General features: G+C 45.3%; 2 long non-coding RNA genes across 3 annotated transcripts in view; both read right to left on the bottom strand.

The window, feature by feature from the left end:
- Window positions 1-27,713, bottom strand: part of LOC125940842 (uncharacterized) — a 61,359-nt gene that overhangs the window by 26,049 nt on the left and 7,597 nt on the right. The gene's annotated exons all lie outside the window — the stretch shown is intronic.
- LOC125940844 (uncharacterized) lies at window positions 6,803-9,269 on the bottom strand. The gene is made up of 2 exons (XR_007464045.1): window positions 7,536-9,269; window positions 6,803-7,186 (listed from the first exon to the last, which is right to left on the bottom strand). It is a non-coding gene; the product is annotated as an uncharacterized LOC125940844 (long non-coding RNA).

Below are 27,713 nucleotides of genomic sequence, written 5' to 3'. Positions count from 1 at the left end.
AGAAAGTCGATCTGAGAGGAAGACAGACTTCTGACAGGCTCTTGAAAGGTGTCGTGCAAGCGCTGTCCTTTGTGAGGCGTCTTGACATTTACCATGTTCCACTATGTCAAGATTATGCGAATAAATTCAGATGTGCCTTCGGCATGTTGAAGTTTAGCTAATTTGGAACTGGTCAATGCTGCAATAGTAGAAAGGTTAAAAATCTTCAAGACGAGCTTGACACTCTGGCGCTCCAAGTTGGATGGATTTAATGCTTTTAAAGATAATGTCGGGGCCAACCGCAAGGGTTCATTGTTTTCCTCTTCATGTGCCTTCATCAGAGTATCAAATGATGCTGCTAACACCTGCCCATTACTGGAAAGCTCAATTATATCAGGAAAAAACATCCAGGTCCCTGGATTATGTTGATTAAGCCAGTTGTTACGTATGCACTTCAAAATGTGAACGCTGTCCAAGACAAAGAACAACGGTCTTGAAGGATCAGATGGGTGTGCATAGACAATATTAAATTTGGGGGATCACAAAAAAGGAACTTGGCTTTCCGGTTTATGGAATTATTATCAGAAATGACTGCAATTACACAAAGCCCAGCATCTTCTAGCACTTTAATGAGGCATCTGAGGAAGTAATGCAAGTACTTTGCGTCAAGTTTTGCAACAGGTAGAATATGCACAATGTCTTTGTTCGGCGACAAAAGGTTCTGTATCATAAATACGTATGCTGTTATTGCAGCCTAGGGAGTTTTAGAATAGGGGCCCCAAACGTTTTGGGGCCCCAAAGAAATAGCGTTGACACCACTGCGCATGCACGAGACGCTAACTGCGTTTGGGTTTTGCGTTGGGCACGCTATTTCACCGATTTAGCGGGAGCCCCAAAAGCAGCCCCAAAAGCTTTGCGTCAACAAACATGGCGGCACCCATCGAAATGACGGCTCTCCGAGTACCAAACTCGGCTTGATTCTTGGTAACGCGTGAAGTTCGTAAGCTAGGAGAAGTGACTGCGGTTATCGCTTTCTCTCAACTAACGTGTGTAATGAAGATTGATTCATTAGACGCCGCTGATTCCGAATTCGAGTGTCCATTTCATCGCTCGTAGGCCTAACGTGGATTAGCTTGGCTGGTGAAGGCACGTCAAGTTGGTTACTCAAAATTAGGTGCAACAAATCGCTTGCTGCTAATACAATAACCTCTCAATTGTAATTAAACGCAAAACCACAAAAGTCAAAATTACTCTTCCTATCATAAAATGGTATAGTTTATTTTAATATTTATAATAGTTTTTTTTTGACACCGTAGTGGCGCTGCAAGCGAAAGACGCTATTCGCAAACGCAAAGCCCTATTCTAAAACTCTTCACTCTTGCATGCCCAAACGCTAACATCCGCAAAGCTCTTTGGGGCCCCAAGCTTTTGGGGCCCCTATTCTAAAACTCTCTACTGTTTGTGGCTGCACCTGTGACAAAACCACCTTTTTACTCTAAGTAAGACTGTAAATGAATTTCGTCTATCATGAGCGTCACAGTCCGTTCATGGTACTTCAGTGCTAATGCCATTTTTTTTGCATACGACAAGTACAATTCATCTTGTTGCTCCAATGAAGGGCTGATCCCGTATGCAGCACAAACACTCCTAATAGTGTTTGGATGAGGAAGCTTCATGAGGAAGCTCCGGGTTGGTGGTTTTGATAGAAACTCCCGATATTTTTTGTCCTACATAGTTTATCACCGCGGCTGAAAAAGCATGGCGTCCTTGGATTTCGGCCGCGTCAACGTAGGCTGCTTTATGATTAGTTGCGAATCGGGTGTGCAGGGCCTTTGCCCGCTCCACCCGTCTTTCAGGTGTGATGGGTTGGGTTCATATTACGAGGTATGGGGAGAATTTTGAGATGTGTTCTCTGAACAGGGGATATATTGGTTTTGGGGGTTATGGTAAGGGTGTGGGGAAAACCAACACAACCAGAGGCACCGGCAACAGTCACGGACGCCGCACGCGTTTGCTATGAACGCCTGGAAAACCAGCACAACCAGAGGTACCGGCAACATTCACGGACGCCGTGTGCGTTTGCTGCGAACGCTGGGAAAACCAACACCACATAGAACCTTCCGTCAATCCGCCACCGATCTCACTGTAGTGACGTCAGGCTGATGAGAGGAGGAAGCGGGATAGCCTTCTCTCTTCTAGGTGGTGTTGTCCGAGCCCCCCCTGATAATTCCAGCACGTCGGCGCTCACCATACTAAGCATGTAGCGAACCCCCCTCTCCTTTCCTGGATGTTTTGATGAGGGTCCCCCCATGGAGCTTGCGTGACAAAAGAGCATGAAACACTGCTTCATGGAGCCTGCCCTGAATCCGCCCCTGTGTACGGGTATTTTCGATCAGGCCAGCTCAATGCAGATCAGATTTCTCAATCGCGATTCGCTCCCTTCTGCACCTTGCACAAAGGAATCACTTGTGTAATTGAATGAATGCCTTCACTCAAAAAGGCATGTAAAATTGTTTGCACATTTACGTTCTAACCTCATTATCGTGGCATTCTTGTCAGCCAGATGAAACTGAAACATTGTTAAGGGAATTCCCAGAATACAATGGGAGTCAAGTGTGAATCAGTGGGGCATATTCCTTGGCTAGGTTGAAAAGGCAGTAACAGACCAGTTATATTACAGCTACAGGATTTTAACAACAAAAAAAAGAAAGACTATTTTTAAAAAATGTGAAAAGAACTGAAATGGTAAAAAATATTTATCTAGGACGATTATTCACAAACTCCTTCACAAAAATGCAAGCTGTCTAAAGATGAAGCGCCAACTGTGACAGCACACTAAGAAGGAACAAAGACAGGACAAGGCGCTTGTCCTGTCTTTGGTGCTTGTCCTGTCTTTGTTCCTTCTTAGTGTGCTGTCACAGTTGGCGCTTCATCTTTAGAAAGCTATGCACCAACTATCCCCACAACGTGTTTTACTGGAATGCAAGCTGCTTTGGGATAGTGTAAAAGGGTGACAAACAACAAGGGAAGAAGGTTTGGTGAATGACAAGATTAAGATTGATGAAGATATGTACATCTGGGATGATAAACAGAGCAAGAGTAAAACTAACGAGCGAGCTTGGCAAACAAGCACAGGAATGACTTGATATGATGACGGCACAAAAGGTGCTCACTTAAATGCCTAAAGAATTAGAAATAATATTAATGCAGCATAATACCCATATTACAGTATAGACCACTTATAACGTAACCGCTTATAGTGCAAGACTGGATATAGTGCGGTCTTTTCAGACTCCCGTTAATTTTCCTATAGCACTCCATGTATACACATATCGCTTATAGTGCAGTTGCGGGAAACAAAATAACGGTTACAGTGCGGCTGCCTGGGAGTACAGAAGTCAGCGGAGATGGCGAATGCTCCCCTCAAACGGGCGCCCCAAGGAGTGCACGAGGAAGAAAGAGAGACGAAGTGGAGGAGAAAGGCACGGGGTGCGAACGAACAGCCAGTCAGGCTGAAACCAGAACCTTGAGTGCGAGGAAATATCACGGCGCGCATAGTGAGTGAGGGCCACGAAACTGCTAACGCCGGCCAAGGCTCGCTTCACAATAACGGCAGTAAACGAAACTTCAGGGAGGGAACGGGCGGCGCCGACACAGCACGGCGAAGGGCACATGCGGAGACAGTGGAATGTGAGGGAGGAGGGCAGCAGGGAAGCGGTTTTCGCCTCGGCAGCTCCGCCGCTTCGGTGGCTCCCCTCACCCTCCCTCGTAGCTCCCTCACTTTCGACTGTCACCGTGCGCGCCCGCAGCCGCCGCTGCTCCATCTCCCCGAAGTTTCGTTTTCTGCCGTTATCGGGAAGCGGGCGTTTGCCGGTGTGGGCAGCTCCGTTGGCCAGCCTGGGACAGCGTCGCTGCTTCCCTCTGCGCCGTAGCCGCAGCATGCAAGGTCATCACGTGACTAAAAAGTAGAGGAAGCATAAAGGAGAAAGAAGGGTTCACTGCCATTTTTTACGCGTGGCTACGGTAGCGTGGCTGAGACGTCGGCACGTACACGCATGTTCCGGTGCAACGCAGAATCGGCGACCTTGCCATTTGAGGGAGGGTGAAATTTGCGCCGCATTTATTTATTTTTTTTTTGTTCGCGCACGACATTGGGGGGTCTCTCTTAAGCTTTTACTCTATGGCGGTGCTGGAGCAATGCCGGTCGGAGGCGCCGCCGCATGATTTGGTTTGAATTAACAAGATTCGACTGTAAACTGAATGCAAACGTTCTAGCCGCATTCCTCGACTGTTGCATATGCGTGGCGGCTCGGTGCACATGTTTTGTATATGTGCGGGCCTTGAAAATTGTTGCTTTGGTTATAGTGCGGCACCGCTTATAGTGCGGATATTCGCGACTCCGGCGACTTACGTTATAAGCGGTCTACAATGTACTATCGTTACTGAAACGTGGCTACATAATGAAATTGCTGATGAAGATATTTTCCCATCCTATACCGTTTTCTGATAGCTTAACTAGGGGCGGTGGAGTAGCAGTGCTTATTAAAAAGTATTTTGATGCTGTTTTGCTACATGTTTTGCCTGGAGTGCCTATGCATAAAACTGTCTTGTTAGAGCCACGTTTCCATTCTGTATGCGATGTACAGACCACCGGATATATCACTCAATTATTCAAGTAAATTGCAGGCACACATGCATCAGTAATGACAGTGCAGTGGTTTTAGTTGGTGATACTAAGCCAGGCCTCGACTGGGAATGACTACAATCTGCAGTGTATCCAAGCAGCCATGTAAACAATCTATATGACATTATGTTATCTCATGACCTTGTTCAAGTCGTAAATAAGCCAACTCAAGTGCAAGGCTGTTCAAGCTCTGTCCTAGACCTAGTATTCATTCCGTGCAGTTTTATTGACTACACCGCTTTTGTCGAGTGCTGAATCTTGGATCACAACACTGTCAGCGCAGAAGCAGACAGCCCCGCACAATGCTTTAAAGATTATTCCTGGGCCGATGACGCATCCATAACTGAACACTTATAAACGTATAATGTTGTTTTGATGACGCTGATATCTTTTCTCCTAGGATCATTTTAAGAACATGTGCCATTATTATATCAACAATTTTATGTCTAACAAGCAAAAGAAAGTGTGCAAGCATACGCCTTGGATGACCTTCTATATCATTTATACAAAGCACAAAAGCAAAATATTAAAATGGAAAAATGCATCACCAAAGGCTTCAGCTGAAGTACCGAACAGCCTTGTGCGTGCACTACATCCGTCAAAGAATTATTCACAATAATGCTACCTGACTTCCATCAAAATGACCCCAAACAAGTTCTGGGACAATCTCAGGGAGAAAGGGAGAGAGAGAGAGAGAGACAAAACTTTATTTTGATGGGGCGGGCAGTATCACAAATTTCTGCTGATGGTACCATAATCACAGATCAAAAAGTAATCGCTCAGCATTCTAATACTTATTTTAATTGTCTTTTTCTGCTACCACTTCATGCACAACTAATGCTATAGAGTTCAGTGCTTGGGATGTTAACTTTATTATAAACTATCGAAGAATGGTTCCCATTTTACTTATTCAAAAACTATATCTTCTTGTGGTCCTGACAACTTATCAAACATCTTTCTGCCCTGGCATGCCAAGTCGGTTGCAAACTTTCTGGCAATTATATTTCACACTTTTTTTAAGCGAAGCTTTATAGGCTCACAAGTTTCGGTGGTGGCAGTGGTGGTGTCCCGCTGGAAAGTGGGCCAATCCTGGCGATAGTGAAGAAAGAGTCCAAGCTCAATGGCACATACCAGGGACAAGAAAGAAAGAGAGAAAGTGAGAGAGGGAGAGAGAAATAAATAAAGAGACAAAGAGAGAGAGAAAGAGAGAGAGAAAAATAGAGAGAAAAACAGAGAGAGAAAGAGAGGTAGATAGAGAGAAATAAAGAGAGAGACTGTGACATGTGAACTTTACGTTACCCTGACGAAGGTGTGATACACGCACGAGCTTCACTTACCCCCATTTTCTTGAGAGGGGAAGGGCTGGTGATTTTGTTTACCTGCAATTTTGCCTGATGACTGGAAGACAGCCCGAGCGGTGTCAGTGTTCAAGAAGGGCGAATGAATTTTGTTAGAAAACTACAGGCCAATTTCTTTAACATGTACATGCTGTAAACTGACTAAGACATTGTTTCAAAATGCATTAACGAATTCCTCGAACAGAACTCGATTTTAACAAACTTGCAGCATGGCTTCACAAAGGGATATTCTACAGTTGCTCAACTTGTTTCAGCAATTCATACATTTGCTTCGGTTCTCAGTAACGGTCAAATTGATTTAATCTTTTTAGATTTTAGAAAAGCATTTGTTAAGCTCCCTCATGATCGATTATTACTAAATCTTTGAAATTCCTCAAATGTATAGCAGGTAATGAAAGGCCCTGTAGTGGAGTACGCTGGACTAATTCTGACCCCCTAGCGTTGTTTAATGTGCATCCAAAGCACAGTCCATGAATGTTTTTGCATTCCATTCCCCCATGGAATGTGACTACCATGGCTGGGAATTGAACCCTGTGATCCTGTGCTTAGCAGTGCAACATTATAGCCACTGCGCCACAGCCGTGGGTATTCTGCTTCCTCTCATCCATTTTGAAAAAGCCATGCCACATTTGCACTTGTTTTCAAATGCTCGATCAAATTCATCTAGTCGCATTGTTTTGTCCAGTACTGCCCCCTCTTAAACAATTCTGGCCTTCTGTTTCTCTTCTTTCTTCTTTGTCTTAAGTGTGTGATAAGCAGTAAAAAGATATTTTGCCTGCTAAAAAGATGAATTTATTTTATACCTTGTACCTACAGTGTGATAATCCGAAAAGTTACACCTTCAAGTAAACAATGCAAATGTAAAAAACACAGTATAAGAACTACATATTCAAGGCACCTTTGCACAGCCGTGTATGAAGCATGTTCACTAAAATACACTAAACAATACTGGCTTAAAAAAAAAGGGGGCATGTGCTGCAGCACTAAAGTAATGAAAATTAATGAATATCAGTAATATGAACTTAAAACAAATGTAGTACAAAGAACCAAGTTCACAACTGTGACTTACTATATAATGCAAACAGGTAATATACTTGAAGCCAGTTAACACACTCTCAATAGATCCAGAAATGTCCATTCTTTGTGTAGTAGCTGCACAAACTCACTAAAACTCACAACAGACTCACTAAAATGCAGAAAAAGACAATACAGTCAGTGTATGACATTAAAACCAACTAGAAAAGCCTATTTCTAGTACCACTTTGAAGTTGTACAATAGAGGCTGGAATACAGTGTATGATGGTTGCTACTAACACAGTATAAGAACCACATATTCAAGGCACAGAATATCAGTAATATGAACTGAAAACAAATGTAGTACAAAGAACCAAGTTCACTATGACTTACTATATAATGCAAACAGGTAATATACTTGAAGCCACTTAACACAGTCTCAATAGATCCAGAAACGTCCATTCTTTGTGCAATAGCTGCACAAACTCACTAAAACCCACAACAGACTCGCTAAAATGCAGAAAAAGACAGTACAGTCAATTTACGACACTAAAACCAACTAGAAAGGCCCATTTCTAGTACAACTTCGAAGTTGTACAATAGAGGCTCGAATACAGCGTATGATGGTTGCTACAAACACAGTATGAGAGCCACATTTTCAAGGCAACTTTGCACAGCAGTGTATGAAGCATGTTCACTAAAATACATTAAACAATACTGGCTTTTCAAAAAAATATTCTAGGTATGTTCAAAACTATGCCAACGGCAGAATCTCCCCCGAGGCATTGAGGATCTTAAATACAAGCAAAACTCATGAGGCAGACAAATCTGTACAAATCCTCTGGTTCCTAGCCTACACACCCACAGATCTACCGGAGTTCAGTCCAAACGAGGTGGCACACAACGTGGCTCGAGGTCTCACGTTCCGAGCCGCATTCGAAGAAGCAGCCACCCGAACGGACTCCTCCGCGGTGGTGTGGGAGCCGAGCCCATCACAGCAATCTGCAGGAAATCAATAAAGTTCTTCTCTCTAGGTATGTTGTGCAGCACTAAAGTAATAACAATGAATGAATATCAGTAATATGAACTGAAAACAAATGTGCAAGAACCAAGTTCACAACCGTGACTTACTATATAATGCAAACGGGTAATATACTTGAAGCCAATTAACGCAGTCTCAATAGATCCAGAAACGTCCATTCCTTGTGCAGTAGCTGCAACCCTTAAATTTAATTGCACTGCTTTCCCTGAACACCATAAAATTGAAGATAACAAGTGCAAAACCATGCATTGCTGACACGCCATCGCAATCATGTAAAGATAGCTGTAATGCTAAAGGACAATGAGAGAAAGCACTATATATTAGACCATATCAATAACAAACCACCCTGACTTCACTCCATTCGTAGCATTCTGCATATCCACTTTTCAGGTAACACCATGTAAGCTAATAAAATGAGCAAATGCACCTAATTGTATAGCCCCCCCCCCCCCATTTGAAGTCGTAATAGCCCACAAATTTCAGTGTTTCTTGCTCGTCTGTTGCTTCGGTCAGATTAATATTGAGTGTAGCCACCACAATTTTGGCTATAGATTCCCACTTGCATTGCTAACCACATATGAGAACAGAGAGAGAGTGCAAATGTTTAAGTGAACAAAGCATCAATGGAGCACATGCTATTTGTTGCTTGCGAGTCACTAGAAAAAGGATTGTTCCAACTGCGAAATTTCTGGAAAACAATGGCGATAGACCCCTTTCTGAGCCTGTCCGGAAACGTATAATTCATCAGAAAATTTATCAGGCAGAATGCATGCCTTTCAGCCTTTTGGGTTTTACTGGCGTTCCTTATTATTTTTTTTTCATGTTATAAAGCTGGTCGTTCCTTCAATAAAATTTCCATTTGGCAGTATCATCTTATTGTGTTTCTTTTTGATTCTTGTCCTCGTCTTCCTCACATGCTGCAAGTTATAATCAGAAAATCATAACATCAAATGGACGGCTATAAGACTATGCAGGACACTAAGTGTGTTATGTGCGATTGCATGAGGTCTGAGCTCCCAGAGGTATAAAGGACACAGAGTTACTATGCTCCAACTGCAAGCCTTGTTACACCCATCACTCATTTACAAAACATACAAGGTACACATGTATCTCAACCCATAGTCTAATACGCCCACAGAATGACAAAGAAAACCCACAGGGTCTCTTAGGAGGAACATTTTGATATTATTGAAACCTATATAACTTAAATATTCATTCTACTCAACAGGACAAAGGGGCTTACAAGACGCATTAGACAAATACCCATCAAATAAGAATTAGTATTCAAGTCTTGATTCCAAATTTAAGCTGCGAGTACATTCATTGACATATTACGTCACTCCTGGTTGACAGGCGAGCATGCTTGTGGCAGTAAGCTCTCATGCAAGTCGTGCCCTGCTAGCTATTGCAACTCTTGCTGTGGTTTCGGCTGTGGTCTTGGCTGTTGCCTTCACTAAATCTCTGCCTGCAGCTTTGGAGGCTTGGTGCGCATGCGCTTGCACTGTTCGAAGTCGCTAGATTGCTCACACACGGTCTTTGAAGCTGCAAAAGCACTGGCTGCAACTGCACAAAGGGTCCAGTCGACAGTGTTTTAGACATTTCAGAACGTTAATACCAGCAGAAACGTTAAGGTGTCAGACAACGTTTTCCCACAGCTGCCGATATTTTTTCACTTTTGTGAAAACCTAAAACAGGTGTCATTACAACAACTTGCTCCTGAAAATGACACCCACACATTCTTTATGAATATGCACTTGTCAGGTGATCAATACTGACTTAACAATCAATGTATGGTACCTGGATATTTTCTCACATTCACATAACTTCTCTTTTGTGCTGTCTGTGAGGTCCACTCCCAGGGCGATCATTTGTTTACTATGCTGATCACTATTGTGACTAGCAGGCGCCCAAATGCCAGCAAATTAGAGAACACTACAAGCAAGAAGCTTATTGAAGAGAGGCCCTGATCTTCCAGTAATATCTTTTACCACATATTCAAAATCTGAGAAATGCAGCTATACAAGTAGAATAGACACCGATGCAATTTCATGACAAGCAAGTAAGCTGCTGATCTTAAAATAAATGATAAATTACCCTTTCAACAAGCATATGAATTACCCCTGTAAAAAGGTAAGCCGTAGAATAAGAAGTGCTTCCAAATATTCCGGTTATAATTTCACTGCACATGTTACGCTGTAAATAAACATTCGGAAGAGAGTCAAATACAATGAATAATGCAAACTGCCTGATCTCATCATTTCATCCAGGTCATTAATTACATATAGCACTGGTAGCATTTAGAAGTAAAAGCAAGCACGCACACAACAAACAAGCTCAACTCTGCTTGCACATACATCACTGTGCTACCCATCTGCTCTTAGAACCAAATTGTACTCAACATACTACTACAGATGAACAAGTATAATTTCACTTACAGGTGCTGTTAAGTGCACATTGACTACTGTGTGTGATTATTACAAAGTTTTGAACCAGTTACTGATAACTTATACTAATCAGGGGTGGCCAAATATTCAAAGCTTCAAATACAAATAGAATACTATTATATTCGAAACGAACTACTCGGTATTTTTGAATATTAGAAACTAACGAAATATGTCGCTACCAAGGAATGTTAAAGTCTAGTTACTGTTCTTTGTCTACTAAATCAAGTATTGCAAATTATCAGAAGTGAAATGACGACAAAAGTTTCTGAAGGAATGCAGAAAAAAACATGGGTAATGCAAGCTTGGTTTTTGGACCTGTGATATTTCCTTGTAGTCTGACATTTAGTATTTTTGGCAGTCTAGCCTTCTAACAGTTTTGTCTACTGCGCTACATTCAGTGATATACTACTTGCAATGGACCCTTTTACATGTGCCTATGGCACACGATTATTCAGCAGTTCCATAATTTCTGATCTTTTTTGCAGCAATTGTTTGGTTGCCATTTTTTTTAAAAGCTAGTCATACAGCAGCCATTCCTTCTTGGAGTGCTTGTTGGCAGCCAGGCTCTGAAGTTGTTGGGTGGATATTCGTGCAGTTTGTTTTAATGACAGTGATCTTAAATTGAAAAGCTGATCCTTTCTTTCTTTGTTGAAAACTGATGATGATGATGAAATATGGATATTATTGGCCACAGATGGCCAAAGAGCGCCAAGAAAAATGGTATGGAGCAGTCTATGAAATGGTAAATGACAAATTGTAATTGTACTATGGCTGTATAGAGGCCTAGAACATTTGCTGTAAATGGCATAAAATATAGAGACACTAAAATAATGACCATGATAAATGATGTGGGCTATGACCAGGAAACATATTCTACAAAATGTGCAACTGATCCTTTGCTGCTGCCTGGTGGATCTGCCTCAGATAGTGTGGCCCCAACATTGTCACCCACTTAAGCCTCCCGTTCCCTGTAATTTGTCAAATTACAGGGAATGTAAGGCTCAAGTGGCAACTTTTGAACCAATTAACAAATTTTAATGAGTTTTTTATATGATTTACCTTCTTATCATTAGAATACATTATAACTTCCATTACCCTGACTCAATTATAAAAAAAGTAATGGACATTACCTTGAGCAGTTTAGCGTGCCACCTTGACAAACTATCATTTTAAAAATCGTGCAGATCTCATGCAGTGTGGGAATCAATGTCATGCGAAGCATTTTGCAGACCCCTAGCTATCTAGCATTGTCTGGGGTTAGACAAAGCGAAACCAGCTGGATGAATGTGTTTGTATAAACAGCAGCACAACGTACCAGCTGTTCGATGCGAGCCTACGACATGGCAATTGTTGGTTTCTACATAGGTAGCAGAGTGTGCGCGAGACGAACATGGAATATAATGTCATCAGCGACTTTGTGACTCCAGTGAAGAACTATTAGAGCATGATTAACTTAGGCGAACATAAAGTCAGTACAACGGCGCAAAATGTCTGCTTAACGTGCTACGAGGAAAGTACTGAAGAAAGTGGGCTGGACCTGGAGAAAGTTCAGTCTAACACAGTGCCTCAGAGAGCAAGCTGTCACAGGAGGAGGAGGGAAAACTTTATTTTCGTCAGATGCAGAGTTATTTAAATTACTGGGTTTCTTCTGCTAGGCGGCGTGAGGTGGCCGTAAGCCCTTGACTTTCGGCGACCTCCAAAGCCCAGTTGACGGTCCGGAGCTGGACCGCGGGATCCGAGCTGGACACCGCTACCTCCCAGTCTGAAGTGTTGTAATTAAGAAGAGTAACCTGTGCCTCAGCAGCATCGCCACCGGCATGAGCTCGTGGTTGCTGTCCTTGGCCGAACGCTTGTGACTGCTAACCGTTCGCCTGCATCCGTTGCTAATAAACCTATTAGCAAGTGGTGGAGTCTGCTGGGTTTCGACTACCCTGGAACTGCGGAGTCGCACTCTACCCTCCATCATGCCCGAGGACGCAAGCGGCACTCCTCCAACCCCTCCACCGGCGCCGCCCACCCTAGTTTGTGCCGGCGCCTTGCGTCTGCGAGATCCCCCTATCTTCTCCGGCACAGATGAAAAAGACGTTGAAGATTGGATCTCCTCATACGAGCGAGTGAGTGCCAATAACCATTGGGACGATGCTACCAAGTTGAGAACCGCAGCATTCTATCTCGCGGACGTTGCGAAACTATGGTTTCTCAACCATGAAGGCGACCTCACTACGTGGTTGGTCTTCAAGACCATGTTTACCCAAGTTTTCGGTCGGCCAGCAGTACAAAAGCTCCGTGCAGAACACCGTTTGCGCACACGATCCCAGGAGAGCGGAGAGAATTTCACGAGCTACATTGAGGACATTCTTGACCTTTGCAAACGGGTGAACGCGTCGATGTCGGAGGAGGAGAAGATCAAACATATAATGAAGGGTATTGAGGACGACGCATTCCAAATGTTATTATCGAAGAGTCCTCGCACTGTCGTTGAAGTGATCGAATTGTGTCAGAGTTACGACGAGTTGCGCAGGCAACGGCTTCACACCAGACGTCCCCCTGCGCCCGCCGACTCTGTGTCCAGCCTTGGTGTCAGCGACGACCATGCTGCCCTGTTTCTGAAGATTCAGGAATTCGTTCGCGCAGAGGTTGCTCGCCAGCTATCTTTGATGTCTTGCGTCCCGGAACCACCACCCGCTTTGGCACCTACGGCTCCGCAACTTCATCCAGGAGCAAGTTTCGCAAGCCATTCCTCCAGCACGTGATCCGACGCCAGTCACTGCACCTCTCACGTACGCAGAAGCAGTTGCCCGACCTCGCCCACAAATGCTCTCGCCGCCCGCTATGCATCGACCACCGGCCTTTTCGCCGCATCCTATGCCGTTACCAGATCGACAGCATTTTCCGACTTCTCAGCCACGAGTCGGAGCTTACCCCCAACAATGGCGCACCTTCGATGACCGTCCAATATGTTTTGCTTGTGGTGGTGCTGGTCATGTGGCGCGCCATTGCCGTCGTCGCATGCTTCCTTTCCCGAACATCTGGCGAGCGCCACCGTTCCCCGCTCAATTTTCATCGTCGCCTTACAGCCTTCCTACCTCTTCATTTTGTCCTGATCGCTCACCGCGCCTACCCGCCGCTCACCATCTCCACGTCGTCGCTCGCTTTCTCCGATGCGTCGCCGTGCCGGACCCACCGAGCAGAAAAACTGAAGGCCGCAGTTCCCAAGGCACGAACTGCGTCTACGTCGAAATGCTCAAGTCCTCGTCCCTCTCCAGCCAACGTAATCGAAGTGTATGTCGAAGGAGTCGCCGTCCTGGCACTTGTCGATACAGGAGCCGCAGTATTTGTAATTTCCGCCAAACTCTGTCGCATACTAAAAAAAGTTCTGACACCTTTATCCGACCTCTCGCTCCGAACCGCGACTGCTGAAAACATTACGCCTCTCGCTGCATGTACTGCTCGAGTCTTCATTCAAGGAGTTCTGTATACCGTCGAATTCGTTGTCCTGCCCTCGTGTTCCCATGACATTATATTAGGCTGGGACTTCCTTGCAAATAATAACGCCGTTATTGACTGTTGCCACGCCGAACTTGAACTTTCTGCGCTTCACGATTTTGAGACAATCGACGACCACCCTTCTAGTGATAAACTGTTTGTGTCCGAAGACAATGCCGTTCTTCCGTGCTCTTCCCTGCTTGTCCCTGTGTCGTGCGCCGCTATTTCTGAGGGCACTGTTCTCTTTACGCCCTCTAAAGTGTTCCTTCGCCGCAAATGCTCTCCGCTGCCCTTTGCTCTCCTTACTCTTCGCAGTGGCGCCACGAAGATGCTCGTCGACAATCCCACGGCGTGCCCTTTACCTTTATTTCATGGCGAATGCCTAGGCCTTGTTCAGCCGGTCGACACCTTTTGCATCTTTGACGCTCCTGCGGCTTCTACTCCTACAGACCTTAGCGCACTTTCTTGTGACCCTGCGGTTGATCAGTCCCTGCGCGACGCTTTCAACCGCTCCATCGACGATGAAACGTCATCTTCACAAAGAAGCCAGCTGCTCGCTCTGCTTCGGAAGTTCCGCGCCTCTTTTGACAGCCCTGCTTCCGGTTTGGGTCGCACATCAACCGTTTTTCACCAGATAGATACCGGCAGTCATGCACCTCTACGGCAACGCCCTTATCGGGTATCCGCCTTGGAGCGCCGTGTAATTGATGACCAGGTTGATGACATGCTCAAGCGCGGGGTTGTAAAGCCTTCGAAAAGTCCCTGGGCGTCACCGGTCGTTCTTGTTAAGAAAAAGGATGGCTCTATTCGGTTCTGCGTCGACTACCGACGTCTGAACAAGATAACGCGCAAGGACGTTTACCCGTTACCGCGCATCGACGACGCCCTCGACTGTTTGCAGGGAGCGGAGTTCTTTTCTTCGCTGGATTTACGTTCCGGATACTGGCAAGTCCCTATGGCACCATCTGATCAGCATAAAACAGCATTTGTGACGCCTGACGGATTATATGAATTTACCGTGATGCCTTTCGGCCTGTGTAACGCTCCAGCCACTTTTGAGAGGATGATGGACAATATTTTACGCGGCCTCAAATGGAACACATGTCTCTGCTACCTGGACGACGTTGTTGTCTTTTCCGCTGATTTCCATGCACATCTCAGTCGTCTCGAGCACGTTCTGAAATGTCTCACTGACGCGGGACTTCAACTCAACTTAAAAAAATGTCGTTTTGGTGCCCGAAAGCTCCCCATTCTTAGCCATGTTGTCTCGCGAGACGGCATTCTTCCGGACCCAGCCAAGCTCCGCGCCGTCGCTGACTTTCCAAAACCGAAGAAGTTAAAGGAGCTTCGAAGTTTCGTTGGTTTATGCTCGTATTTCCGACGTTTCATTCGAAATTTCGCATCCATAATTGCACCCCTGACAGACCTTCTAAGCGGCGACAACGACCTTACAGCTTGGTCGCCCGCCTGCGATGACGCCTTCACGAAATTACGCCGCCTGCTAACCTCGCCACCTATCCTCCGCCACTTCGACCCTGCCGCCCCCACCGAGGTCCACACCGATGCCAGCGGCATCGGACTCGGTGCCATACTCGCGCAACGGAAGGCGGGGTTCGATGAATATGTTGTCGCCTACGCGAGCCGAACTCTGACAAAAGCCGAGGCTAATTACTCGGTTACAGAGAAAGAGTGTTTAGCCATTATTTGGGCCCTTGGGAAATTCCGCCCTTATTTGTATTGTCACACTTTCGACGTCATCACTGACCACCATGCCCTTTGTTGGCTGTCCACCCTCAAGGACCCATCTGGCCGACTTGCTCGCTGGGCCCTTAAGCTACAGGAGTACGACATCCGCGTTCTTTACCGTTCTGGCCGCAAACACACGGACGCTGACACCCTTTCTCGCTCACCGGTCGCAGCTGACAACGCTTGCGTATCCGCCCTTGAGCCCGCACTTGCATCACATGCACTGCACAACATGCCGTCGGAGCAGCGCAAGGATCCCTGGATCAGTGCTCTCATCACCATCCTTTCTGATCCATCCACCTCTTCACCATCTCGCGCTCTTCGCCGCCAGGCTACCCACTTCTGCATTCGCGATGGCCTTCTTTATCGTCGTAATTACCTTTCTGACGGACGCAAGTGGCTTCTTGTGATACCCCGACATCTCCGTGACCTTATCTGCGACGCTTTCCACGCCGACCCACAGTGCGCGCATGCCGGCCTCTTCAAGACTTACGCTCGACTACGCCTCCGATTTTATTGGCGCGGCATGTATAACTACGTGCGAAAGTTCGTTCGCTCCTGTACTCAGTGCCAACGCCGAAAATTACCTCCCGGACAAGTCTACCCGTCACAACCCCTTCCCTGCCCTAGTCGTCCCTTTGATCGTGTTGGTATTGACATATACGGACCGCTACCATCCACTCCAGCAGGGAACCGCTGGATTATTGTTGCCGTGGATCACTTGACCCGTTATGCTGAAACCGCCGCTCTGCCGACTGCCACCGCCCGCGACGTTGCATCGTTTCTGTTACACCATTTCGTTCTGCGCCACGGTGCCCCTCGCGAACTTCTGAGCGATAGAGGCCGAGCCTTTCTTGCCGATGCTTTGAAGGCACTACTCGACGAATGCCGAATCATTCACCGCACAAGTACAGCGTACCATCCGCAAACTAACGGCATGACAGAACGCTTCAACCGTGCTCTTGGTGATATGCTATCAATGTACGTCGCCTCTGATCATTCAAATTGGGACCAAGTTCTCCCTTTCGTCACGTATGCCTACAATACTGCGGCCCAAGCAACTACTGGATTTTCCCCGTACTTTCTCCTATATGGCCGAGAACCATCTAATACGTTCGATACAATTCTTTCATATAAACCTGATGCGTCCGAAAGTACTACGCTGTCTGAAGCTGCTCGACATGCTGAGGAATGCCGCCAGCTTGCCCGCTCTTTTTCCACCGAGGACCAGTGGCAGCAGCAATCCCGTCAACCAGCCAACCGTTCTGCACCTACATTTCCCCTGGCTCTCTGGTCTGGCTTCGGGTACCCGCTACCACACCCGGCCACTCTGCAAAACTTGTCGCGAAATACCTCGGACCCTACCGCGTTCTGGAGCAAACGTCATCCGTCAATTACCTCGTGGAGCCCCTCAAGCCACCGACAGACCTGCGCAATCGCGGCCGCGAACTTGTCCACGTCTGTCGCATTAAGCCGTGCTACGACCCACTAGTAGTGTCTTCGCCTTAAGCCGCCAGGATGGCGCCTTTTTCGGCGGAGGGCGATTGTAATGAAGAAGAGTAACCTGTGCCTCAGCAGCATCGCCACCGGCATGAGCTCGTGGTTGCTGTCCTTGGCCGAACGCTTGTGACTGCTACCCGTTCGCCTGCATCCGTTGCTAATAAACCTCTTAGCAGTGTTATTAAGTTCGAGTTCTGCCCTAGGTTTGAGCCTGGGGCAGTCGCTCAATATATGTGTCAGGTCCGCTTTATATGCGTCGCAGTTCTTGCATTTAGGTGAGAAGCAGCCCGGATATATTAGTGAATACTTGTAAGGGTTGGCAAATGAGCCAGTCTGCTACTGTCTCCAGGTCACCTGTTGCAGTTTATTCAGTGTGATAGGACGCGTTCAAGGTTAGATGCGCTTGGCGTTTTTATGAATGCCAGAAACAGGCAACGGCCAAGTGGAGCGAGTGCGAGCACCAACAACAAGAAGCGTCTTCTTCTTCGTCCTCTGCTGGCGCTGGTATTTGTCACTACAAGTGATTTATGCGGAGGGGGGTATTTTTTGTCTACCTTCGTGGTAGTGCATAGTAATTTCATGGAATGTCACCATGCGATCCCTCGCTGAACCCAGGTCGAGGCCTTCCACTGCCCGGCTGACGAAACCTCGGGCATAGTTGTGGGCAGCCTCATTTCCTGGGTGCGAGGAATGTGCCGGGACCCAGATGATTTGAATCTGGCGATCAGGCGGTGGATAGTCGTTTAGAATTTGCATGGCCGGTTTGTGGATTTTGCCACTGGCAAAGTTTCTAACTGTGGTTTTGGAATCGCTAAAAATAAGAAAAAAAAAATGTGGTTGATCCCTCTTATATAGGAATCGGTATAGAACACGAAAGTGAAACGTGTCTTCACAGAAGTAGTGTAATGTTTATTGCACATTGATATATAATGTCTATTGGTGTTTTGTGGCTAAAGCGCCCTTAGGCGTTGATGCACCCACGCTGACGCCTGGTGGCACGTCTCCTCCATCACGACTACCAACGTCGATGACCATGAGCAACCGTCGTGCATATGGAAGCTGCACTACGCTGCACACGCTAGCACAACGCGAAAGACGAAGCACGTAACTGACACACTAATACAACGCGCAAGACAAAGCACGTAACTGAATCGTCACCGAGTCAAATCAGCGCGTACAGCGCGTCGTAATTGCAGCCTCCGCGATCAACTTCAGAAACATTTTCAGAGCTAATTGCGGAGGCCACGCTCCGCTGTGCTGAGTACGGTGAACGCCACCTAGGTGGCGTTGGTAGTGCTTCTTGATGCCAGCATCCCTTCGAATGCTGGCATCGAGGCGTCGTAGTGCTGAGACTACCGAAGCGTTCACTGTCGGTGCGCGTTAGTGTCATAATGCAGTACTTCTCTTTTCTGCTCGTAGGTGGCGGCACCGCCCCGAGCAAGAGCGCGGGTACACGGAGGAGTGTTAGATATATAAGGCGCGTCTGTGTAGCTCTCTGCAAATGCGTTTGTGGCGCAATGGGTTAAACGCTCGGCGATCTATCGTCGCGGACCGAGAGGTCGTGGGTTCGATTCCCAAATTTTGCATGTTTGTGGAACTTTTTCTTCTGGTTTCTTTCTTTGTATTATGTTCGTGTACATTGTAAGAACGTCACATCCGTGACGGAAATACGTCAGTGAAGTCTTGGTGGACCCCGGCATAAAACACTTTCGTGTTAAAAAAAAGATGAGGAAGTGGCACGGGCCACACGCAGGGAGCGTTTCAAAGAGGCAGCTTGCTTTGGAACAATAGAAGTATGCATGCAATCGTGGCCTAATGGTTCGAGCACGGGGCTGCTGTGCACCACAGCAGAGGTTCGATTCCACCGTCAGTCACACATTATTTTCTTATCATTAAATCGAGGTGAGACAGAAAGCTAACCACCTACATACCTACCGCAAGGTGCCAAGAATGAGACAAACAATGCTTCACATTAATACAATAGATATATTCATTGCTTTCAAATAGATACCTTCTGTGTGGACTATAGTGCAGAATATGGCTAGTCACTCCTTTTTACATTCCATTTGCGTAAAAGATTCTATACTTGAAATTACGGTTGTCACCACACATCAAATTTGTGATATTTTTATCGTGTCAGAAGAAATTTAGAAGCTTAAAAAGTATTTTATCTTGTTCGTAATAAAATTTAAATGTAGAAAACACTTCGAAAGCGGGTTTTCCCAGAACAGTTTGCAAACACTAGTTTTCCTAATGGTGTTGCTTGGCCAAAAAGTGCAAACAGAGAAAAATCAATTCAAAGATCGCAGAACATGCTACTTCACTTTAGGGTGAATAGTGATTAATAAAGGCCTTGCTGCATAGGTTAGGCCCTCTTGGTGGCAGTCGCTTAAGATCATCTTCTATTTTGTTCAGTTTTAGAGCTGTCCTGTGGCATTCTCTATGCTCGCATAGCTAGGAAATACGCTCGCATAGCTAGGAAATTTCATAAAGGCACTTCTTCTAAGGAATTCTCATAGACAGCAGAGTCAACTTTCATCTAGATATTATTACAAAACAGTATGGTTAAGGCAGCTAAATACCTCTCAATGCAGTTTGGAAATCACCTACTGCCATAAAAAGTTCAACAAACCGGTTGATCTACAAAAAACTGCAAGCCCCTGACCTTTAGGGCTTCTCGCTTGCGTGAGAGGACATGTGGTAGACTAGCATGGTCTTCTGCGGAAAGATGGCACCGCAGTCGATGCAGTAAAATGGACGTGCTTGTGTGTGCCTCTGCACATGCTCTTTCAGGTTGTCTTTCCGAGAGAATGCAGCCGGACACAGGTGGCACTTGAAAGGGTGCTCGCCCGCGTGCAAGCGCAAGTGTTGTGTCATGTGGTTCTTTTTCTTGGTGGCGTAGGGGCACACCTCGCACGTATAGAAGCGGCCACGCATGGACGTGTGCGTCCGAAACTTCTGCTGGGGCACTGAAGGCAAGGAATCTGCAAAGTCACAGAGAGCACAGGAATGCATTACAAACAATGTGTCAAAACTTGATGGAGGCAGAGTTCTGCACCTGGCAATCGATTGCCACACTTCTTGGCAAAGTATGTTGTAACCTGGGCCTACCCAACCCACATATTACTGGTGCAGCACAGGATGCGGCAGCAGACTACAACCTACAACCTATACGAGTCCTGATCTCGCTATAAAAAATGCAACCGCAACCTACAACCTTCTGGTGGTTGCACATTGAGGTCGGATCAGGCATGCAATATTGATACTGTATTATGCTTAAGTGGTGAAAATACTACATGTATTTAACATACCCAATGTACACGCATATTAAACATCTCATGATTTTTTGGCATAGCTGTACAGTTAAACCTCAATATGACACAGTATCTACCTTTTTATAACTTCCTGTCCATAGAATATCATGTATCCATTTAACTTTTTATAACTTCTCGTCCATAGAACGCCATGTATTTAGAACCTCAACAAAACGAAGTGTGTTATACATGATTTCAATATACATGTAATGAAATTTCACTGCCGCCGTGAAGGAATACCGAGTCAATAAACGGTAACTTTCACAGACCCAGACGGTGAAATCGTTGAATTACAAGTGGCTGCTTGCGAATGAGCCTCTCGTCTCAAGTTTTGAAGACGTGTTCAAGTGAGAGGCAGACAAAGCATTTGCTTCCCGCTACCGGTGCTTTTCATGATAGCATCGTACCAGTGCTGGTGAGACTATCAGCCGCGAGGAAGGAGTGGATGAAAAACGGGGGCCGGCTTCACTTCGGTACATGTTATCGACACAGCATGAAGCAGTGCTTTTCATCGCCAGCTCTTAAATTCAACAAAATAAATTTTTTTCTTATTAAAATATGCTTTTTTCAATTGCCCGATAATTCAGGACAGTTTTGTGGCCCCTTCCACACAAGAAAGATCTATCGGCAACTACTTATATGCGTAACAAAATTTCGTCACAATGAAGCAAATTGCCAATTTTATCGACGTCGTTATAGTACAAAGGTTTAACTACTTATGCAATGCAGCACAACAAAAGCATCAACCCATGAAGCATACGAAATGAAATATGAAAATGAATTATAGAAATTATATTAATTTTTATAATTAATATTATGATCTTTCATTATTATTCAATAAAGGAATTAACACAGCATTCACAGAAGTTGGAATTGCACCACATTGGCTAGTGGAAGCAGGATACTGCCACATTGCTTTTCATTAAAGAACCACTTGTTTCTCTATTTCTGCACTTCAAGCTTACTTTGTGATAGTTTTGCCCTTCTGTAAGTGAAAGCAAAATGCAACTGCAGATTGGTGAAGGCAACTTATTTGCCAATTAGTCTTACTGCGACAGACACTACTACACACGCGTACACGAACTTTCAAAAAGATCTCTGAAGATGGGCAAAATTTTATGTTATATGTTACTTTAACTAAACTACGCTGTCTGCTAGTAATACTGCAGTGTCTGTATTTCTTTACCCTGATGATTACGTATTGGCCCCTGCAATAAAACCCTTTATTTTTTTTAAATAATTTCTCTAGAATGACAGGGCAGCAAAAAAGTTTGCCATTACACTTGGTCAAGACAAGAAAAAAGCATTGGTGGCAATAAGTAAACCGTCATGTCACCATCACAATGGTAAATCAATCCTATATCAAACTACTCTGTCAAGTAACAAAGCAAACAAGTGGATGCTTTCTGAGAACCAGGCGAGATGGTTTCCAGGCAAAGACCAAAACCACAACAGCTTGGATGCTCTGTAGGAGGTATGGATACATCTGTAACAGAACAGAGATCACCGTCAAAGCAAGCACAAACAGCAACTAAACACACAAACTCTAACCCTTTGTATTAAGAAACATACTTAGATTAAAGAGATGGCGCTACACTTTACAATAAATCATAACCCCATGTTGTATTACGACTAATTATTCATCTAGATTATGCAAAGACTACTCCATAAGGCTTTCCTTTTTTTTAAATGTAAGAGCATCACTGATTTGAACGAAATTTTTTATCTGCCTACAGTCTTGATCACAATGACTTGTTCTCCGAACACAAGTGTCTCTCAATGCTGCTGCCAACGTTCATTCAGCCCATCAAAAGTCTGATTCGTCAGTACTCGGAACGTTCTTCTACAGTCACTGAACTTGACATCAGCAAATCCACATGAAGGAAAAAAATGGTTATCAGAAAAAGAATAAACCGCTGTCACTGAGCTTGCAGCCAACACATAAATGCTCATCAATGACTACTGCTGTTAAAATTTACTTCAATTACGACTTCCTCGGCTTTCTCACTTGTAAAAAACTTGTGATGCATGTTCTGCACACATAACAAGACCACACCTGACGTTTTCTTTTGGTTAGAGAATAAAAATGTGATCCACAGTACGTGCAAACTTATAGAAATGTTGCCATCACTAGGTCGAAAATGCCAATCAATACAACATACTTGTAGCCTAAGAAGTGATTAAATGTACATGTTTGAACAGCACAAAGTTCCTGGCCACGCACTCCAGCTCACACTAATTCCAACACTACCACAGCATGCTTAATTGGTTCGCGCCCGACAGTACAATCCAGTGCAAATGCAGCCGTGCTAGGGAGGCCAGAATACTGTAGCTTTGCTGTAATGCATTTATTTTGACGATGCATTGAGCTGCGTTTCTGCGGGCGACCAGTGGGCCACCTGATGTGGCCCAATGCATTGCATACTTCAAAAAAGCAATCTTTTAGTAGTATTACTACCAGTGCGCATAGATTTTATGGCTTTGTACAAATTTTGTTGCTTTTTTTTTGCATTTGTGCCCAAAAGATCTATCAGTACATGTGAGAGTATTTCTTCAGCGTAACATGCTCTAATTTTAGGATGACAACTTTAGCAAGTTTGCAACAACTTAGTGCAGCACAAATGCCTTCTCACAGACTGCGGCACAACAGCAAGTATACAACTGCAATATTTCTTTTTGAAGACAATAGGTCAGGCTGCACGGACCAGCGGAATCACGGATAAAACCACCTCTGATCGGAGTGCAGCTCTTGATATGTGACATCACTTTCCGAGCTCTTTCCTGCGGTTCCAGTGAGGCCTAAAAATAAAAACACATCACATCACTTTATTTTCCTTAAAGACACCTTTGGAGGTGTCACATAAGGGGTGGGGTTGACAAAATGCAGGCATTTAAAGCAGTCGAAAATGTTGATGAACAGGTTATGGCAGCGATATGGTGGGGAAGGCTGTTCCAGTCAGTTGCTGTTCATGAAAAAAAATGAGTTCATAAAGGTAGTAGTAAGGACTCGTGGACGCAAAACTTGAAGAGGGTGACCGATGCAATGGGATCTGCGTGGTGGGGGTGCGCAGATGTATGGTTCTTGTCTTAGGGGCGAATAAAAGAACTTGTGATACAGAACAAGACTGGCAATGCAGCGGTGAGCAGAAAGATGACACAAACCTGATTGCAATTTTAGAGATGATATGCTAACGTCATACAAGTATGAAGAGTGAATAAACCTGGTAGCTGTGATGATTATGTTGGGGGCCCAGGCCTCAAACACACAAAGATGGCACAATGAACACAGAGAGGCTATAATGACACGGAGACGGGACTAGGACGACGTACACGATAACACACACAATTCAGTTCTAGTTGTCTGTCGCTTATACAGCGTCACTGTCAGATGAAGTCTAATAGCATGTCGGTATCACACACTCACATCACGAGGAGTCGCAGTTATGACTCTAGCAGCGGGTGGCGCAGGGGATGGAGGCCGGGGCGGAGGCCCGGCACACGACGAGCCACTCGCGTGACAGCTGGGTCGGGACGTCAGCCCGCCACAGCTGTACCGGAACATGCCTCAGTTGCACCAGAACACGCCGGCGTCATATGCCCACACGGCAGTGGAGCAGGTCGGATCAGGCACAGGAACAGCCAGACCTGTTTTCGAGCTCACCCAGGAACACCGGCCTAGAGTAGATGGACAGCTCAGCTCATGAGGCACGAAGACCCAGACCAAGCACAGGCTCAGACCGGGCACAGGCTCAGCCCAAGTACAGCGACAGCCCAGACAGCTCTCCCAGCTCACCCAGGAACACCGGCTTAGGAACACCGTCCTGGGGTAGGTGGATGGCTCGGCTCATTCAGGACGAAAGCCCAGACCAGGCAGCTCAGAGTGGTGACATGGCTGCCCCTTCCGCCCAGGCACCGGCCCTTCCTCTTCCATCGCGCACCACAACAGTCACGCACTTTCGGCCACGCAATTCAAACAGAGTCTTAACTCCTATCACATAGCCCAGCTTTGTACAGCTTTGATGGCATTCTTAAATATGCTTGATGAGGGTTCCAGATGGCCGATGCATATTCCAGTTTAGTTCTAATGAGTGAGATGTATGCTTGTAGTCTGATGTGTTGAGGGGCTTCCCGCAGGTGATGTCTTAAGAAACCTAGTGTTTTATAAGCCGATGATATCAGGTTGGTCATGTGCAGACGCGAAGATAAATCATCAGAAATGGTGATACCTAAGTATTTGTAAGACTGGATGAGTTAGGAACGGTATAGTTGAAAACAAAAGGGTTGCAACGGCGGTGAAAAGACGTACTTACATTTCTTAGGGTCGAGTGTCATCATCCACTGCGAACACCAGTTTGGCACGTGGTTTAGGTTTGCCTGAAGGGATTCTTGGTCAGAAGGGTTAGTTACTAAACGATAAACAATGCAATCATTGGCAAACAAGCGAATATGACAAGATACACGCTAGGATAAGTCGTTAATGTAAATGAGGAATAACAAAGCACCGAGGACGGAACCATACGGGACGCCGGAGGTGACTGGGAGCGGCTTGGAGGGTTGGTTATTAATCAAGTCAGACTGAGAGCGATGCGTGAGGAATTCGTTAATCCACGCGATGATGTTTGGATGTAGGTTCAACTGAGAAAGTTTAAGAAGCCAGCGTTGGCGAGGTACTTTATCGAACGCTTGCATGTATCAAGCACAGCTTTTCTCACAGCTGTATTCCGAATGTATTCCGATGCTCCTCTCACGTCTGGTCTACCATTATGAACTCTTTGCTAGCTAATTTAGACAAGTCAAACATTAAATTGTAGCTGGCTTAACAAGCACGGCATGAACTGCATACTAGCAAGTGCAATATGTTCTAGATCGTTTTAGTGTAGGGTGGACCAAGTGACCCCTAAAGAAACCCTGCTTCAGATTAACTTCTTCCTGGGTGAGTTGGTGTTCGCTGGTCTAGACATGGTCTAGCGCTCGTATTTCATTTCCTCTCATTGGTATTTTTTATTTTCGAGTTGTTGCACTACAGAGATCACGTTAAAACGCTACTTGCAAGACATAGAAACCTTTGAATTTAAAAATTATTTTTCGGTGTAGAAATGCTGCAGAAAATTGACCTACACAGGTTAGTAGATTAGGAAGCACCGTGTACAGTCAACTTTTCTGTTTTCTATGGTGAAATAACCCGCTTACTACAATGCCCCATGCCGCATTATCGGTTATAACGAAGTCTGGCTACTGGGTGTCCATGCCGAGAGGGTATGGAATATCCGAACTCCTTGACAAGAAAAAAAGAAATTCGAGCCATTGCACGCCGCCGCGTGCAACGGCTCCATCCTTTTCCGCATCGCCAGTCTCGCGCGCTCTTTCCAGTTGCCCTTCCACCCCTCCGAACACGAATGGGCTGCCGCGCCACTCTCCGAAACATGAATGAACCGCGCCAAGTGCGCTGGGCTGGCGAAGCGCCGAAAATGTGCGACGCAATAGAGCCAAAATGGCGTTAGCTTCTACCGAAACGAATCGACGGAGTTCGCAACGCCATAGTCATCATTGAAAATCGTACTGGAATGACAACAACACCGGAACGCTTCGTACCTATTTGTGCCTTTAAAGAATTTACTCTTGCATTTACCGCCGCTGCATAGCACCACGTTGGCCGCGTGCCTTCATAACTGAGTAGTCGCCATCCATGATCGTTTCGATAGCGGCCACGATTTCATTTGCGGCAAACAGTTTCGTTTTGACTCACTACGCGCGTTGGCCGCGTGCCTTCATAACTGAGTAGTCGCCGTCTATGATCTGCGTCAACAGCGGTCGCGGCAAACAATAGTTTCGTTTTTACTCAGTGCGCACCAAAGCTGTCGAGGATGAAGAGCACCGTCTACATCGCGATGGGTGGCGACCTGGCGAAAAAATAATCGGGTTGCGCGCGCGGTAGTGAAAGGCGTTAATTTTAAACAGCATGTCTCAGTTGAAGACGTGCGCACGCGGCCGTGCTTTGAAATAAGTCGCGAGGCCTTCGCCGCTGCATGCGCTAATCAGACACGAGATGACACGAATTGCAGCAAATAGAAATAGGATTCTGCTGATGCAGTAAATAAAAGCGTGTTGACATAGAAAGCATTTGTTTATTCTTTTCTTCTACCCGCGATAATTCAACATTCGGTCCCGTTAAATCCGAATTAACGAGGTTTTACTATAGCAGTGCCATTCTCAAATGCCGACAGCCGCGACTTGTCACACACAATCAGAGCGTGCAGCAAGCAAAGTTAAACAGTTAAATGAGTCAACACAATCAGCAGCCGGGTGGAAAAAGGTGGTGTGGAGGGGCACTGGCCCTCCCTGCCATTTAGTTTTCTCACAGCAGCTTTGAAATCCCTCAGTTCTGACTTTTTTTCATGCAACCCAGCTATAACAATGGAATTTTCGTGGCATTTGAATATTGTTACAAGTAGGTTCGACTGTACAACATCACGTGAAGTACAAGATTTAGGCCATGCTAAACAGCCCAGTTTGATGGGGTCATTCAGGTTTGTAATTTCCAATGAATAGCTTGACAACTTCTCCAGTCAATTTTTGCAGTCCTTTCTTTTTTAACATGTTGATTTACAAGATATTTGAACACATAAACGTGCAGTTAAACGTCATCTCAGTAGGAAATATTTTTTATGACCAGGAACGCAGCATCCATCTGGATCTCTAACACTTTTTAAAAACAAGAAGTGAAACTGAAATGTAATTGCCCGTATATGCTGCCACAGAGAAGTCAATGCTGACAACCAAATTCTGACTTCTATCCCTTAAAGTTTTAACCAACTTGTACCTTTAGTGCAGAGGTGTATGAAAAGTTGTTTGAAAGTTATAACGTAAAAATTGTATTTTTTATTGAGTCAAGACCACATTTTTAACAATTTCTTTAGACAAAATGTCGTGTGAATTGGGCTGTCTTTGAAGAAATCGGGCAACTTATGTGCAATTGTTTTGTATGAGAAACGAATCATCTGGTTACACTGCTTATGCCAGTTGTGCTCCCACTTAGCAGAATTTTTTTTTCTTCGTAAATGACTGACAGCAGCACAGTGACATTCTGAAGAAAACTTTTTTTTAACCTTGTGTTTAATGTATGATCATAAGATAAGTTGCCTTAAA

This window comes from Dermacentor silvarum, chromosome 10, assembly GCF_013339745.2.
Source record: "Dermacentor silvarum isolate Dsil-2018 chromosome 10, BIME_Dsil_1.4, whole genome shotgun sequence".
NCBI classification, from domain to species: Eukaryota; Metazoa; Arthropoda; class Arachnida; order Ixodida; family Ixodidae; genus Dermacentor; species Dermacentor silvarum.
Note: the sequence above shows the minus strand (reverse complement) of the source record. Positions and strands in the feature narration are given on the sequence as shown.